The 14,567-nt window shown below is 44.3% G+C and overlaps 1 long non-coding RNA gene across 1 annotated transcript; it reads left to right on the forward strand.

Moving 5' to 3' along the window:
- The first annotated feature begins 396 nt into the window (after nucleotides 1-396).
- On the forward strand, nucleotides 397-13,726 carry LOC113953220. Its single transcript, XR_003529792.1, has 3 exons — nucleotides 397-944; nucleotides 3,539-3,646; nucleotides 13,605-13,726. It is a non-coding gene; the product is annotated as an uncharacterized LOC113953220 (long non-coding RNA).
- The last annotated feature ends 841 nt before the right edge of the window (nucleotides 13,727-14,567 follow it).

Below are 14,567 nucleotides of genomic sequence, written 5' to 3' on the forward strand. Positions count from 1 at the left end.
ATTTTCACCACAGGAAACAGGTTGCTCAGTTTGCCTTTGATGTGCCTTCCCCTTACTGCAAGTCTTTGCTTGGCTTGGAATTTTTATTCTGAGAATTACTGTATCTCTTCCCTTTTTTATTTTTTTTTTTTTAATTTTTTTTTTTTAAGTGATGCTCCTTCCTCCATATGAGCCCCATTTGGTGGTGTGGGAACAAATTCAGGTACCTGAGAATGTGACTGATCAAGGTGACCTGTTCAAGGCCTGGTTAGATGGGGCTTGGAGCAACCTGGTCTACTGGAGGGTGTCCTTCCCGTGGCACAGGATTGGAACTGGATGAGCTTGCAGGTCCCTTCCAACACAAACCATTCTATGATTCTATGATTCTATGACATGCACTCACCTGGACAACTGAGGTGAACTTTTCTTAACGTATTCCAGAGAAGAGCTGACCTGTTCCTCCTGAGCCTGGACCTGGGGTGGAGTATTTCAGAAAGTCTGGCCAGGTGTGAGCCAGCAGCTGCCTCCAAAATGGATGGAGGGGATGAACCTGTGATGGACACATCATGCTTAGTGACCCTGAAAGTTTTTAGGATACCACTGTCTCTGCATTAGTGCACTATCTTGTACCTGGAAAAGCATTACTTCACCAGGCCACCTGCACAAAATCACACCCAAGTGTTTCTTCCTTAATAGTGCCACTTAATCAGATTTTCCACTCTTGAGCTCCTTCAGGTACTGTCTCAGGAATAGCAGACACTGCTGTGCAACAGGGACTCACAGTGTCTTGCAGTGAACCTGTTGGTCTTGTGGTTTGTATCCTGAAATGATGGTCTTTGCATCTGGAAAAAGAGGAGCCCATCAATCTCAACAGGTTAGTAGAGGAGGAACAGGCCTGGCTTTGTTTTCATCTGGGAATACTTTCATCTGAAGGTTTAGCCCAACCTCTTTCCATTATTATTGAGGTATCCTGTCTAATTCACTTTTTCCCTTCAAAAAATAAAAGGCATTTCACTTCCCCTTAAGAATATATTATGAACTGCTGCACTTTAGCAGTGTGATAGTTCATAACAGAATCGAGAAGAGCATGAATTATTGTCAGAACTACATTACTAATGTGTAATCTGCAGCATTGGTTAATTTGTTTTGATATTAAAGTTTTAATAGGAAATATAATTTGATTGCATTTTAAAAATAAAAACTGATTTTCTGTATTACAGAAAAATATTATGAATAATAAGCAAAAAAGGGGCTAATATAACTAGGCATTTCTATTAACAAAATAAATATGTTTCATACGCTCTCTGTGTACTAATTCAAGTCATCTGATGCCAGTTTGGGCTGATTTAACACAAACTACAGCCTTGTTCCTTTGCTCTGCTTTTTGCAACATTGCTGGCATTAGCTTGAGGAGGGGATCAAAGTTTTGCAGTATCAGCTCCTTGTACATCAGTTATTAGCACTCAATTATTAGCAGCATTAGCACCTTGTGCTGTACTCTCAACACACCAGCAGAGCCCGGCCTGTAGTGCAATTTGAAGCTGTTTCCCTTCGTCCTGTCCCTCGTTCCCTGGCAGCAGAGCCCGACTGCCCCCTGGCTCCCCTCTCCTGTCAGGGAGTTGCAGAGCCAGAAGGTCCCCCCTGAGCCTCCTTTTCTCCAGGATGAGCCCCCCCAGCTCCCTCAGCCTCTCCTGCTGCTCCAGACCCTTCCCCAGCTCCGTTCCCTTCCCTGCACATGCTCCAGCCCCTCAATGTCTTTTTGGTCCTGAGGGGCCCAGAACTGCCCCCAGGACTGAAAGTGTGGCCTCTGATGAAAGGTCTGTGTCAGTCTATTTTCAGCAGTGCTGCCCCTCGGAGCCTGGGAAGAGGCTCAGGATGAACTGAGCATCCTTTGACTGGTGCCTTCCAGCCTCCAATCTCTGCCCCTACTTCACTGTTTTCCATATTTAGCAACTTTCAGTGGATTTCTCTACCATGCTAGAGCTGAGACACCAGAGGGCAAACTGTTGCTGTGGTGTTTTTTTCACCTTTAATAAGATGCTTTGCCCCTCACAGCTCTGTCCTTATGCTGTGTGACCTTGTTTACAGTGGTTAAAGACCTCAGGGCACTGTTATTAAAGAATGTGTGAGTTTAGAGTAATGGAAGGGTAAAAGCTGTCCCATAGTGAACAGCTGAAGGTACATGATCTATTCAGCTTATCAGAAAGATATAGAGGAGAATTGATGAGAGAGTGTATTTCCTTCCTGGATCCTTCAGTGGGTACCAAAGGACTCCTTGGTCTAATGGGGAAGGAGGTAACAAGAACTGAGGACTGGAGACTAAAGTTATAAGATGTCAAATTGGAAACAAAACATACTTTTTTTTCTCAGTGAGGATAATTAACCATGGATAATAAAAAGGCAAAAGTAGATCTTTGCCTTTTTGATGACTTAAAAAAAATATCTGGCTTTCTTCCTTTAAAAAAAAAATAAAGTAAGTCAAGCACAAGATTTTGAACCAGACCCATGTGAATGACTGATATAGAAAGGTGGGATATTTATTATACTAGATATCTAGAAGGCCCTTCAGATTTCAGAAAAAAACAGCATTATGCAGGAGCATCCAGGATCTTTGCCTAGGAATTATATTTCACCTGCCTAGAGAGTTCTCTGGTTCATTTACATTTCAGCTTCAACCCTTCCTTGACTAGAGGTGGATCTCATTCTAGGATGGCTCTTATGAGCAGTTGCAGCTTCCCTTATTCTAGTTGAAGAAAGGAGATGCTATTTCCAGTTAACTGACCACTGAGGTACATCTGGGTAATGTTTGTGTGATTTATCACCTTTGGAAGGGAGGCAAGGTGATAGTTTTGGATGCAGGAAAAGAAGAAGAGTGTTAGTGGAGCAGCCAAAGAATGCACATCTGATGAAAATCCTGTATATTTAGTATTTTTTCTTGTTATTATTATGGTTGTTATTGGTGTCATTATTAATAACCAGCAACAGGGTAAGGCTGTCATTAGCAGTTAGGCAAAATGATCCCTTGGTGCTACAGGGAGAGGGAGAAAACTGCAAGTTAGAGAGACATGAAATCACCGATGAACAAATTCAGAAGCTTTTCAGGTCAATATTTTTTCTCAACTTCAGCTCTTTCTCCTGCTCTGTTTCTTGGCTGAAGCACCTTTCCAAGAGACATGGGTCTGTTCCCACCTTTCTGCTAATGCCTTTGAGTGCCTATGTAACTTTAAACATACAATTGCCAGAGTAAGGGATAAAGAGATTCATGTCTGGCAGGGGACTGATTTAGCTTGAGAAGTGCCAAGTCCTATGGAAGAGCCAGGGATAATTAACTCCTTATTCAGGTATCTCTGGTAAGAGCTTGGTTTTGGCTGCGTTCTAGTCCTTAACTACTCACCTCCTACCCTCACCCTTCTTTGGCACTACTGAAAAAAAGGAAAAATATGTTTGTCCACCTGTAAAATGGATGTTGTCTTTGATCTTACCAACCATGGAGAGTTGCCTTGTGTGAATATTACTTCTTTCCCTATGACATTTTCTATTCCCTTCTGGCTTGGCACAGATGATCTCCCAGTTCTGTCCTATGGGGAGAAAGGGGTTTGGCACCTCAGCTCATCCTGGATAAAGGAGTTCTTAAAGACCACTAGCACTGGGGAATGGACAGCTGGAGGTATGGATATTTTATTAAGCAGCTTAATTCCTGCATTGATAGTTAGAATTTCTATACCTAGGAGAGATGCTTTAAATTTTGTGAAGTGTGAGACTAATCCTGTCAAATCAGAAGCAGTAAATATGAGCATATAAATTTAATGGAGAAGAAAGAATTATATCTTTGTTTATCCTTGTGGTACAGAAACAAATGGATCCTGTGCAATAACCCTGCATAAAACACGAAAGAAGTCTCAAGCCCATGCGATTTCTCCAGAGGAGTCAATGAGAATGGGCCATCCTTTGTGGCAATCTGATAGCTTGGTCTCTAAAAAAGATACTGTGGAAGGCAACAGTGAACAGATCAGGGTTTGGAATAAGATTTCTGTACCACAGGTATCCAACACATGAGATGTCTTGAAAATAGGCAGCTGAAGGGGAGTATGATAGAGATATGCACATTCCTGAAAGGCACAAGGAGTAGGAATAGAAAATAGCTATTGACTATTCATTTTCTCAGAAGAACCTGTGTATTTACCAGGCAGAGGCAGTGATGAATTATGATGGTTCCTCACGTCTCTCCACCAGCCTTGGGAAAGTGGAGAACAGCCTGTGCCTGGCACATTGCTTCCAGCTTGGTGTCAGCCCTTTAGACTGTCCTGATGGATAATGATGGGCCATTATTAAAACACAAATTAAAACTAACCAGGAGCACCCCCATCCTCCATTTCCAGGCAGACCTGTTTAATGCAGTTCATCTGTTATTGCATTTTCTTTTTTTGGCCCTTTTTCTTAATAATGTCTTTCTTTTCACCACCTGTGAATTAAAAATCAGCTATTTCTGTGCTGACTGCCAGGTTTTAAAGTTCTGCTTTATCTGTCTGAAAACTGTGTTGTGTTTCTTCTTTTATATACACCAGCCTTGCAATAAAGTTTGTGACACCAGAGCTCGCAACGCCTTTATCTCCAGCTGTATCAGCTCTGTGGCTGTAAAATCTCCATTACCTTTCTTTTCCAGTCTCTCAGCTCTGCTGAACCCACCCACTTGTTCAAAGGAAAATGAGAAGTGGCTTTTGCTTTTGAGTATCCCTGGGCTGCAGGGTGCAGGAACAGGAGAGGGAATATCTGGACTTAGGCTGGAGAGGGGAAGGCTCTGGAGAGACCTTAGAGCCCCTTCCAGTGCCTAAAAGGGCTCCAAGAGAGCTGGAGAAGGACTTTGGACAAGAGTCTGGAGAGACAGGAAAAAGGGGAATGGCTTCCCACTGCCAGGGGGCAGGGTTAGATGAGATATTGGGAAGAAATTCTTCCTGTGAGGGTAGTGAGGCCCTGGCATGGGTTGCCCAGAGAAGCTGTGGCTGCCCCATTCCTGGAAGTGTCCAAGGCCAGGTTGGATCTGTCTTGGAGCAACCTGGTCTAGTGGAAGGTGTCCCTGTCCATGGCAGGGTTTGGAACTAGATGAGATTTAAGGTCCCTTCCAGCCCAAATTATTCTGTGATTCAGCTCCTGGTACTGCCACAGACCTGCTTTCACAGCAATCCCACTTTCTCAGGCTCCCATCTTAAAAAACAGCTGGAAACACTGTTCTTTTCATATTAGCTGTTTGTTTTATTTAACTTGATGGGATGTTTCCCTGTCAGCACCCAGAATAGCCTTTTCACTCACAGCTGCTGGACATCACTGGCATATGGGAACTTTATTGTAGGGCATTTCTTCCAGCAAGGCAAACGAACTGCCTTTCATTTCACAGGCTGTACACAGAGGAGTTTCATTTTCAGAGATATTTCCAAGTCTTTTCTTTTTTGAGTAAGTCATACCTAAAGAGGAAGGTGAGATGAGGCAGGATTTATGGGTCACCTTGCTGTACCCCAGCTTTCCCAACACCTGAGTTGCTTTGTGCTTCCAAGCAGTGTTCCACAGACCAGTTTCCATCATGCTTTATGGTGCCGGTCAAATAATGGGGGAAGGGAGCTGCAGTAATATTTGTTATCTAAATATGAAAAAGTAATATGGCAAAATTATTCAGAAGAGATATGAATATGCAAAAGAAACCCCAAATGGTAGTGGTCTTTGAGCTGGTGAATTGCTGATGTGTTTGGCCATGAGAAATGGAGTGAGGAAGAAAAGGTGATAAATCTGGTAATACCTGGGTTATCCTCAGAAAACAGCCTGGCAGCAGAACTGATGGCAGCAATAGTTCAAAAGTACCTACAGGTAATGTGCATTTGGCATCATGGCTTATTTGTCGTGTTTGTAGTGGTGCCTGGTTTAGTTTATCATTGTCTGCTCATGCATTTTAACCACACCAAGGCGACATGTGCAAGCCATGGGAATATTCCTGAAGGAGAGAGGCTCAAATTCTTCCCTGTCACTCTGAGTTTTATAAATCATCCATTAGTTTGCAGGCTGGGCTAAACCTATTTTCCTCCAACAAACCACGTCAAGCCAACTTGAGGTCTCTGCACTGACTCCCCAGTGATGCTTAAGCAAGTCATTCTGATTTACCCGTGTAGACAGATTGTAAAGATTAATTTGGATCTACAGACTGAGTTTAGACAAAAACCTTACTCTGAGTTTCAAAGAACTCCACTTTTCATGAGCTAAAGGAGAGCCCCAGGCCTGATCAGAGCAGGACCATGATGAAGTGTGGGTTGGAAGCTGAATGCCTGAATTATTAAGTTCGAGCTCGTCTCAGCCGTGGGTTGTTCAGCAGAGCCATGCACAGCTTGATGGATTCAATTGCAAATCTGGGCTGTGCTCATGTACATTTGACTGTGTCAGCTTCAAGCTGAGCTGCAAGTTCAGTGGAACGAAAATAATTCAGAGTGAGACTCCAGCCAGGCTGCTGGGTTTCTCCAGTTAAACCAAAGAGTTTCGCTCATTGGAGGTGGAAACTTCTGGATACCAACAAGTTCCATGGGAAAACCACAGGGATAACAAATAGATACAGGCAGGCTGAGCTGTAGTGAGACACAAGTCTGTGCTGAAGCTCTTCACCAAAGATTAGAGAGTGCCTTCTGCAGGAATGTATGGCTCCTTCCAGAGAGGCTGCATGACACCTGAGATGGAAAAGCTGCTCCGTCCTGACTCGGGCAGGACAACCAGAGGATAGAAGGTGCTGCAGAAGGAAAATGCACCTCAGCTCTCTTCAAAGCAGGCTGCAAACTGAAGTCCAAAGCACAAGCCTGTCCCAAGACTAAGGCACAGCTGTGTGTGACTACGAGGATCTCCCTTTACGCTGTATCACATCCGTTGTCAGATTATTTCACATTTAGGTCCTTCTGAGGCAAAGACGGTGACAATGCTTTTAAAAAAACCCTGTTTTTAATTTCTTCTGAACCATACAGTTTTCCCAAGGGCAAATGTTTTTACAGCGCTCAGCCCCCCCTGAAAGGTGAGAGAGAACATACAACATTGAGTTCACATAGACGGTCTCAGTGCACTTCCAGCTCAAGGCTTTCTTTTCCTTCAGTGCCTGCCTCACAGGTCCTCCTTCTCCCTGGCATCCCTTAGTAGAAATCACAGCCTTTTTACATCTCACATGAGATGAAATAACACAGGAGCTGATGCCTCCCATTTGTTCCTCCTGCAGGAATCGCTCTCTGAAATTCCCTGGCCTGTGTTATAATGGAGGTCAGAGCTGAGCAAAATATCCCCTCCTGGCCTTAAAATCTATGAATAATATTTTCCCTTTGAGACTCCATCCAGGATACAGTGGGAAAAGCCTCAGTCACACCTGGGTTATGGACTTGGGCTGGGCGTAGGTTGGATAAAACCATCACAGATGGATGGATTCAATGCATCTCCCTCTGTCCAGCTGCACCTCCATTGCAGCCCCATGAGGCAGTAGCATTGTGGTATCACAGCGGTAAAGCCACTTACGAGCTGGGATGGCATCTCACATGCCTGCTCTCACTCACTGATTTAGTATTCAGAATTTAGAATTTATTGAGGATTCTTCTTTTGTCACATCATCTATCAGAGACAGACACCACCGAGATGGAAGGGGGAAAAAAAAATTAAAAACCTGTTTATTGCTCAACTTGCTCTAGGCATCTTTTAGTTTATTGTTCAGCTTGGTTCATTTCAGTGTTTCAATTTGAACGGTTCGCTTAGTTGCTGTGGCTAAAAAAAAATAAATTAAGAAAACCATAAGAAAACCTATTTAAAAAAAAAAAAAGAGAGAAGAAGAGGCGGCAGCAAAAGTTGAGATTTGTGGGGCCCCACAGCACCTCACAATGTCAGAGGTGTCAACGGATAATTTAAGGGCAGAATCCCATGTAGCCAGAAGAGACGTGCTCCCAATTCCCTATTCTGAGTGTGTTCACCCACAGAGCTGCTGTTGGCACCCCTGGGAGGAGCTGGGATGAGAGACCCGCATTGCAGATACCCTGCCCAGGGTTTGCTACTGTGCAGCTGCTCTTGTGTGCTGAGCCTTTTGCCGGGGTGTGCAAGGACCCAAACATTGCCACTTGCTTTTCTCAGGCTCATTCCCTGTGTGTGTGTGTGTGTGTGTGTGTATGTGTGTGTGTGTGTGTGTGTGTGTGAAATTGCCCTTGATCTGCACCGGCACAAACAGGATCGGCGTCCACGGGGAGTAAAAGGTTGTTGCGTCTCTCGTGGTCACCCAACGGCAGGTCGGATCCACATCCCGCAGGTTCCCAAAAATGGCATCCTCGTGTACTGCCCCCCTCCAAACACAGCAGCCCTCACTCCAGCAGTCCTAATTACGGCTCGGCTGATCCTCCAGACCTCTCCTCGGATATCTCTGCCTCCAGCGGGGCAGGGGCTTTCCAAAGAAAACAGGATCCAGCTTCTCCACGCAGCTGCTTCCAGCATTTGAAGAAACCTTCTCCAGCAGCAAGTGTACTAATCTCTATGGGAGATAAGTCAATTACAGCAAATTGAGCTATTTCATTTCTGGCTGCAAATGGCTTTCAGTTACACAAGTAGACACATTAATCTAATAACTAATGATCATATATTTTACTAATCATACAACGCTGCGTGAGGTATTATATCTAATTATATTTAAGATTAAGACATCTTTATATGTGTGTTTTTGCCGGTTGCCAGGCTGGTGCAGATGGATGAAAACAGAAAAAGAAAGCAGGAATAGTTCCAATCCCCACTCTGTAAGAAACAGGAGATCCCTTTGAAAGATGGAAAGATACAATTCAGAGAGGATTGGCTGAGGTTGCCTCCAAGACAGAATAGAAAAGAATAGGAAAGAATAGGAAAGAAATCCTGAAAAAAAATAATTTATGATATTGGATTTCTTTTTTTTTCTTTTTGGATGCAAGGGTTGAGTCCAGAGATTTGATGCTAATGGCTTTGGAGCATGGGATCTTTTGGGTTGGAAAAGCCCTCTAAAATTCATTACTGTTCCTCCAGTGCTGCCAAGGCCACCACTAACCCGTGTCCCCAGGTGCCACATTCACACGGCTTTTAAATCCCTCCAGGAATGGTGACTCCACCACTGCCCTGGGCAGCCCATTTCAATGCCTGACCACCAGTGAAGAAATTTTTCCTGATACTGAACTTACACTTTCCCTTCTCTCAACTTAACTTTTCTTATCACTTGTTACCCGGGAGAAGCAGCCAACCTCCACCTGTCTCCAGCCTCCTCTATCATCCAAACAGCAAAGGCTGGCAGCAGCAAGGTGCCCTGCATTTAGACTGGGATATTTCATTTTCCAGGCTCAAGGAATCTCCCAAGAAGCCAAGGGTTAGTTATGGACATAAGTACCTGAAACAGGGTCTCTAATGCAATCTCTTAAAGCTTATCCTGATATTAGTACGTACTAAGATCACCTCCTGAGCTTGCCTGGACTGTTGGTCAATATGATAATGTCTTAAATGCAGTTATGCAATCGCTGATTATTCTCTTCAGTAAATATTTTTATTCATGTGGGTATTTTTTGCATCAGTCTAGCAGCAATCCATCATATGTGAAGGTCTCGTGGCAGCTGCTGTTAAAATCAATATGTGTTAAGATGCCAGAAAACTGAGCTCATTTTTCTCCTCTTTGACATCGTAACTAAAGATCATAATAAGAGATAATGATAATGATGCAAAGCAATGATTAGAGATACTCTGCTAAAGGAAAGAAGGGAACCAAGCAAGCAAGAAAAGGAAGGGTGGTAAAATAAGGGGGAGAAGAACTTCCTGTTTCCCTAGGGGAAAAATGGGGTTAATTGCCAGGGAAGCATGCATAGAAATCACAGTTAATATATCCTCCCTTCATCCTTGCCCAGTCATTCTCACCTGGACACCTCCCATCTGTGTTACAGTTGTGCATCTCTGCAGCAAGCACAGCCAAAACCTGGGCCTTCAAACCCCGTTCTGAGTAAATAGTTCTACAAATTCAGATGGTCTAGCAGACCACCTATTTGAGACCACCTACAGAGATACTGTGTGTGCAAATAGCCACACGTGCACATGTGTGCACGCACACTCTGTGTGCAAAGCTAGAAAAAAGTCAGGGCTGAAATAGCACATAAATGATGAATGGATAGGAAAGGATTTTGGAGGAATGAGAATATTTCTCTATTAAGTGTAAGTGGCTCTCAGTCTTTACTCAAGCAAAGCTACCACACTGCCTAAGGGTCAACCAACCTCTGATATAATACATAAGATATAAAATATAATGAACATAGCACAGTATAGTGCAACCTATATATATAATTGCCCCAAACTAACCCCCTGGCATACAAGCCATGATATCCACGCATCTCTGCACATATAAATCATAGAATCCCAGAATGGTTTGGGCTGGAAGGGACCTTAAAGATCATATAGTTCCAACCCCTGCCATGGGTAGGGACACCTTCCACTATGCCAGGAGGTTGCTCCAAGCCCCATCCAACCAGGCCTTGGACACTTTCAGGAATGGGGTAGCCACAGCTTCTCTGGGCAACCTGTGCCAGGGCCTCCCCATGCTCACAAGGAAGAATTCCTTCCCGAAAGACAATCTCATCCTGCCCTCTGTCAGACTGAAGCCACTCCCCCTCGTTTTGTTCACTACATACCCTTGTAAAATACATGCATGCAGTCACACATGCATATAAGGAATTGTTTCGGTATGAAGCATTTTGCCTGTAGAGGTTGCAATGTGGCTGGTTCTTAGGAACAAATCAGCATAAACGCATGAGAATATTTTTTCATACACCACCTTTCGTACATAGTAATCATCTTTCATTCATAAGAACATGTATTCATACATAATCTCACTTTTTTTTTTTGGCCTGGGCATACAGTCCATGAGTGTAATTCTCATGTCTCCGAAGCACACTGTGAATCTCCAGTACAATGTAAAATCTGAATGATCGAAAAATATATGCATTTGTTGAACAGGAGGCTTGGAAACACGACACACGCGTGACCCCGACACTAAGTGTGAGGTAATTCCTGGAAGCTCAAGATCCTTTGTCGCATAAGTGTATCAGCCTTCAGCCCCCAAACCCGTGGCCAGGAAACCAAGCTCTGTGTCAATACGAGCACGCTTCCCCTGCTCTGATTGCCTCCCTGTAAGCAAAGCTGCAGTGGAAACCCCATCCCGGGAGGCGGATGGCATGTTGGGATGTCAGAGGGAGACTGATCCTCCCCGTGCCGGCGCCTTAGGCAGGTGCTCTTTGTCGTTCAGTTCCACTAATCACGCCGCGGCTCTGACATCCCTCCCAGTATTTAACTTTCCTGGGACCTCTGGTAGTTTATTAACATTTTCAGGCTACAGGTGCTGGTGTTTCTGCCTTCAATTACGCGGCCACTCTCTATTTTTTTTCTTTTTCTCTCCTTTTTTTTTTTTTTTTTTTTTTTTTTTGCTGCGGGAAGATTCCCTGCCCCGGGCGAAGCGTTGGCTGCAGTGATAGGAATAATCATTTGTGGGTAATATTTCAGCAACGCGCAGGGGGAAGTGGAAGACGATCTGTGACAAACAAAATGGATAGTATCAAAAATCAATTCCACTCTTGCTATGGGAATGAGCAAAGGAAAGTTAAAAAAAAAAAAAAAAAGAGAGGCAATTCAACAGCTTTTAGAGGGGGGAAGGCTTGAAGGGAGGAAAGGAACTGACTTAGAAGAAATACTTGCTTTGTGGTGGTACAGTAAAACACGCTTGAAAAATTTTGATTTTTGATGTGGATTCAGGTGTGTCTATGAATACTTTCAGCATCAGATTTGGTGCTGGGAAATCCAATCAGTGTCAAATGACAGAATCACAGAATATATTGAGTTGGAAGGGACCCACAAGGATCATCAAGTCCAACCCATAGCCCTGCACAGGGCCATCCAGAAGAGTCACATCATGTGCCTGAGAGTATCATCCAAACTCTTCTTGGGCTCCATCAGCCTTGGTGCCGTGCCCACAGCCCTGGTGAGCCTGTTCAGTGCCCAACCACCCTCTGGGTGAAGAACCTTATTTTAATATCTGACCTAAATCTCCCCTGATACAGCTTCAGGCCATGCCCTGTCTCAGGTCCAAGCCAGTTTCCTTGACTTTGTACAGATTCTTTTCTAGGTATTCAAAGAAGACTTCACCTAAAGCCATGGTCAAAGTGACTATCACACAAAAGTGATTTGGTTTTTCCTTTAGTTGAGATATCTGCTTTGGCTAGAACAGTAGTTGACTTGTGCAGACACAGGTGTGTCAGAGTTTTCAGGGTTAAAATTCTCACAAAGTTATTAGCAAAAACTTATATTTTTACACTGAAGAAATAACTTTGTGAGGGGCCAATGTGTTGATGAGGAATTTGGACCCCTGACTTTGAGAAAGACATGGAGGGGCTGGATTGTGTCCAGAGAAGGGAACAGAGCTGGGGAAGGGTCTGGAGCAGCAGGAGCGGCTGAGGGAGCTGGGGGGGCTCATCCTGGAGAAAAGGAGGCTCAGGGGGGACCTTCTGACTCTCTGCAAGTCGGTGACAGGAGAGTGGAGCCAGGTGGGGGGATCGGGCTCTGCTGCCAGGGAACAAGGGACAGGACGAGAGGAAACGACCTCAAGTTGTGCTGGGGCAGGTTTAGATTGGATATTAGGGAAAATGTCTTCAAGGGAAGTGTCATCAAGGGCAGAAGTGGAGATCCCATCCCTGTGTGGATGTGGCACTTGGGGACACAGGTTAGTGGTGGCCTTGGCAGTGCCGGGGGAACAGTTGCACTTGATGACTTTAAAGGGCTTTTCCAATCTAAATGAGTCTGCGATTCATTATTGCTACAGAGTATATCTGAATGCACCTTCTTCTACCTGTGTAGAAGAAGACACACCATTTCCACTACTGGCAAATAGGAAGATTGTCTCTGTGAATTAATGCCCTGGCATCTCCCAAAATGCTCACAACCAGCAGCACCATCATTGCTTTTTTTTTTTTTAGCAGGTCCTCTGCTTCTAATAGTAGATGATTTCAGATATTCACAGCTCTGATAATTAGAAAGCTTCTTCTAATTTCCACCCTAAATTTATTCATGACTGGTTTAGATCCATTTGCACTTCAATAGCCCACTCCCAGAGGGATGAGGAGGTTGCAGGGCTGTAGATGGAGGTGATAGGTTTGACCTAGAGAGGAACCTGGTTCCTGCAGCCTCTGCCAAAGACCTGCTTGGCTGGGTTGAGCAGTGGACATTTTACATCTATGAATGGGGTTGAAATATTAAGAGGATCAGGCCTGCAGGGGGGAATTCAAGCTTCTTATCACTCATTATGACAAATTAAACACTTGGTGGTTCCAAAACGGTATTTACTCTGAGCTAAAAACCTGGCCTTTCCTTTCCCTCAATGTCTTTCCTTCTTGATGAAGCTGGATGACAGGAAAATAAAACATTTAGTTTATTTTTCCTTGATTGGTTCTTTTTTTAATTGTAACTTTCTACCCTCTCTCCAGTGCTGAGAGAAGAGGACAAGAAATGCTGACTAAGTCATTTTAGCCCTTTTTAGGAATGAGTTTAGGTTTTAAAGAACGATTTTCAAACATTTTCCTTTTATTCCCGAACAGGTCCCTGGAAGAAAATCGTGGCACAGTACATGCTGATGATCAACCTGAGCACCCTGTCCTGTATAGATCGTAGAGAAAACAAGATCCTGCCTGAGCAATTATAAGAAGTTAACATAGAGAGAGGGTCCATGGAGAGTCTATAGTTGGTATGTACAGAAATAAGTTGTCTCTTGAAGTGCCAAGCAGACTGCAATGTATCTTCCCTCTCATAAAGAAATAAAATCTTTAAAAATGGATGGGAAGTGATAATGAAAATACCACTCTCTCTTACTTAGAGCTTTTTTTTAGTCCATGTAAAAACCCTCTCTGGAAAGTCATCCTTCCCACTCCTTCTGATAGTCTTGGAAAGACTATCAGCATGGGAAAGCCTTGAGCAGGTCATCCAACTGCTACAAATTCTGGCTGGGGCGGGATGGGGCTCTGCAGAATCTGTCCCCTCACATTGCTCCACTGTCACTCAACATTGCTCTGAACTCTCCCCAAAGGTTTTCATCATTCCCCACAGTGCTCCAACCTAGAATGGTTTGTGTTGGAAAGGATCACAAAGACCATCTCATTCCAACCCCTGCCATGGGCAGGGACGCCTTCCACTATCCCAGGTTGCTCCAAGCCCTGTCCAACCTGGCCTTGGACACTTCCAGGGGTGGGGCAGCCACAGCTTCTCTGGGCAACCTGTGCCAGGCCTCACACCCTCACCAATTTTTTTCCTAATTCCCAATCTAAACTTAATCTCTTTCAGTTTAAAGCCATTTCCCCTTGTCCTGTCACCACATGCCCTTCTCAAAAGCGTCTCCCCTCACTGTTTCATCATTCCACTCACATTTTTCTGTCACAGCTTCTGCGATGCTGCTTCTCTCTGGGACCCTGCAAGGCCCAGCAGCTCGCCCAGACTGATGGGACACAGGGCTCAGGGGGAGCTCACCAGTGAGGACCAAACATGCCAGCCCTTCACATGGTTCCTAT

This window comes from Corapipo altera, unplaced genomic scaffold (assembly GCF_003945725.1).
Source record: "Corapipo altera isolate COAL_440 unplaced genomic scaffold, ASM394572v1 61553, whole genome shotgun sequence".
NCBI lineage: Eukaryota > Metazoa > Chordata > Aves > Passeriformes > Pipridae > Corapipo > Corapipo altera.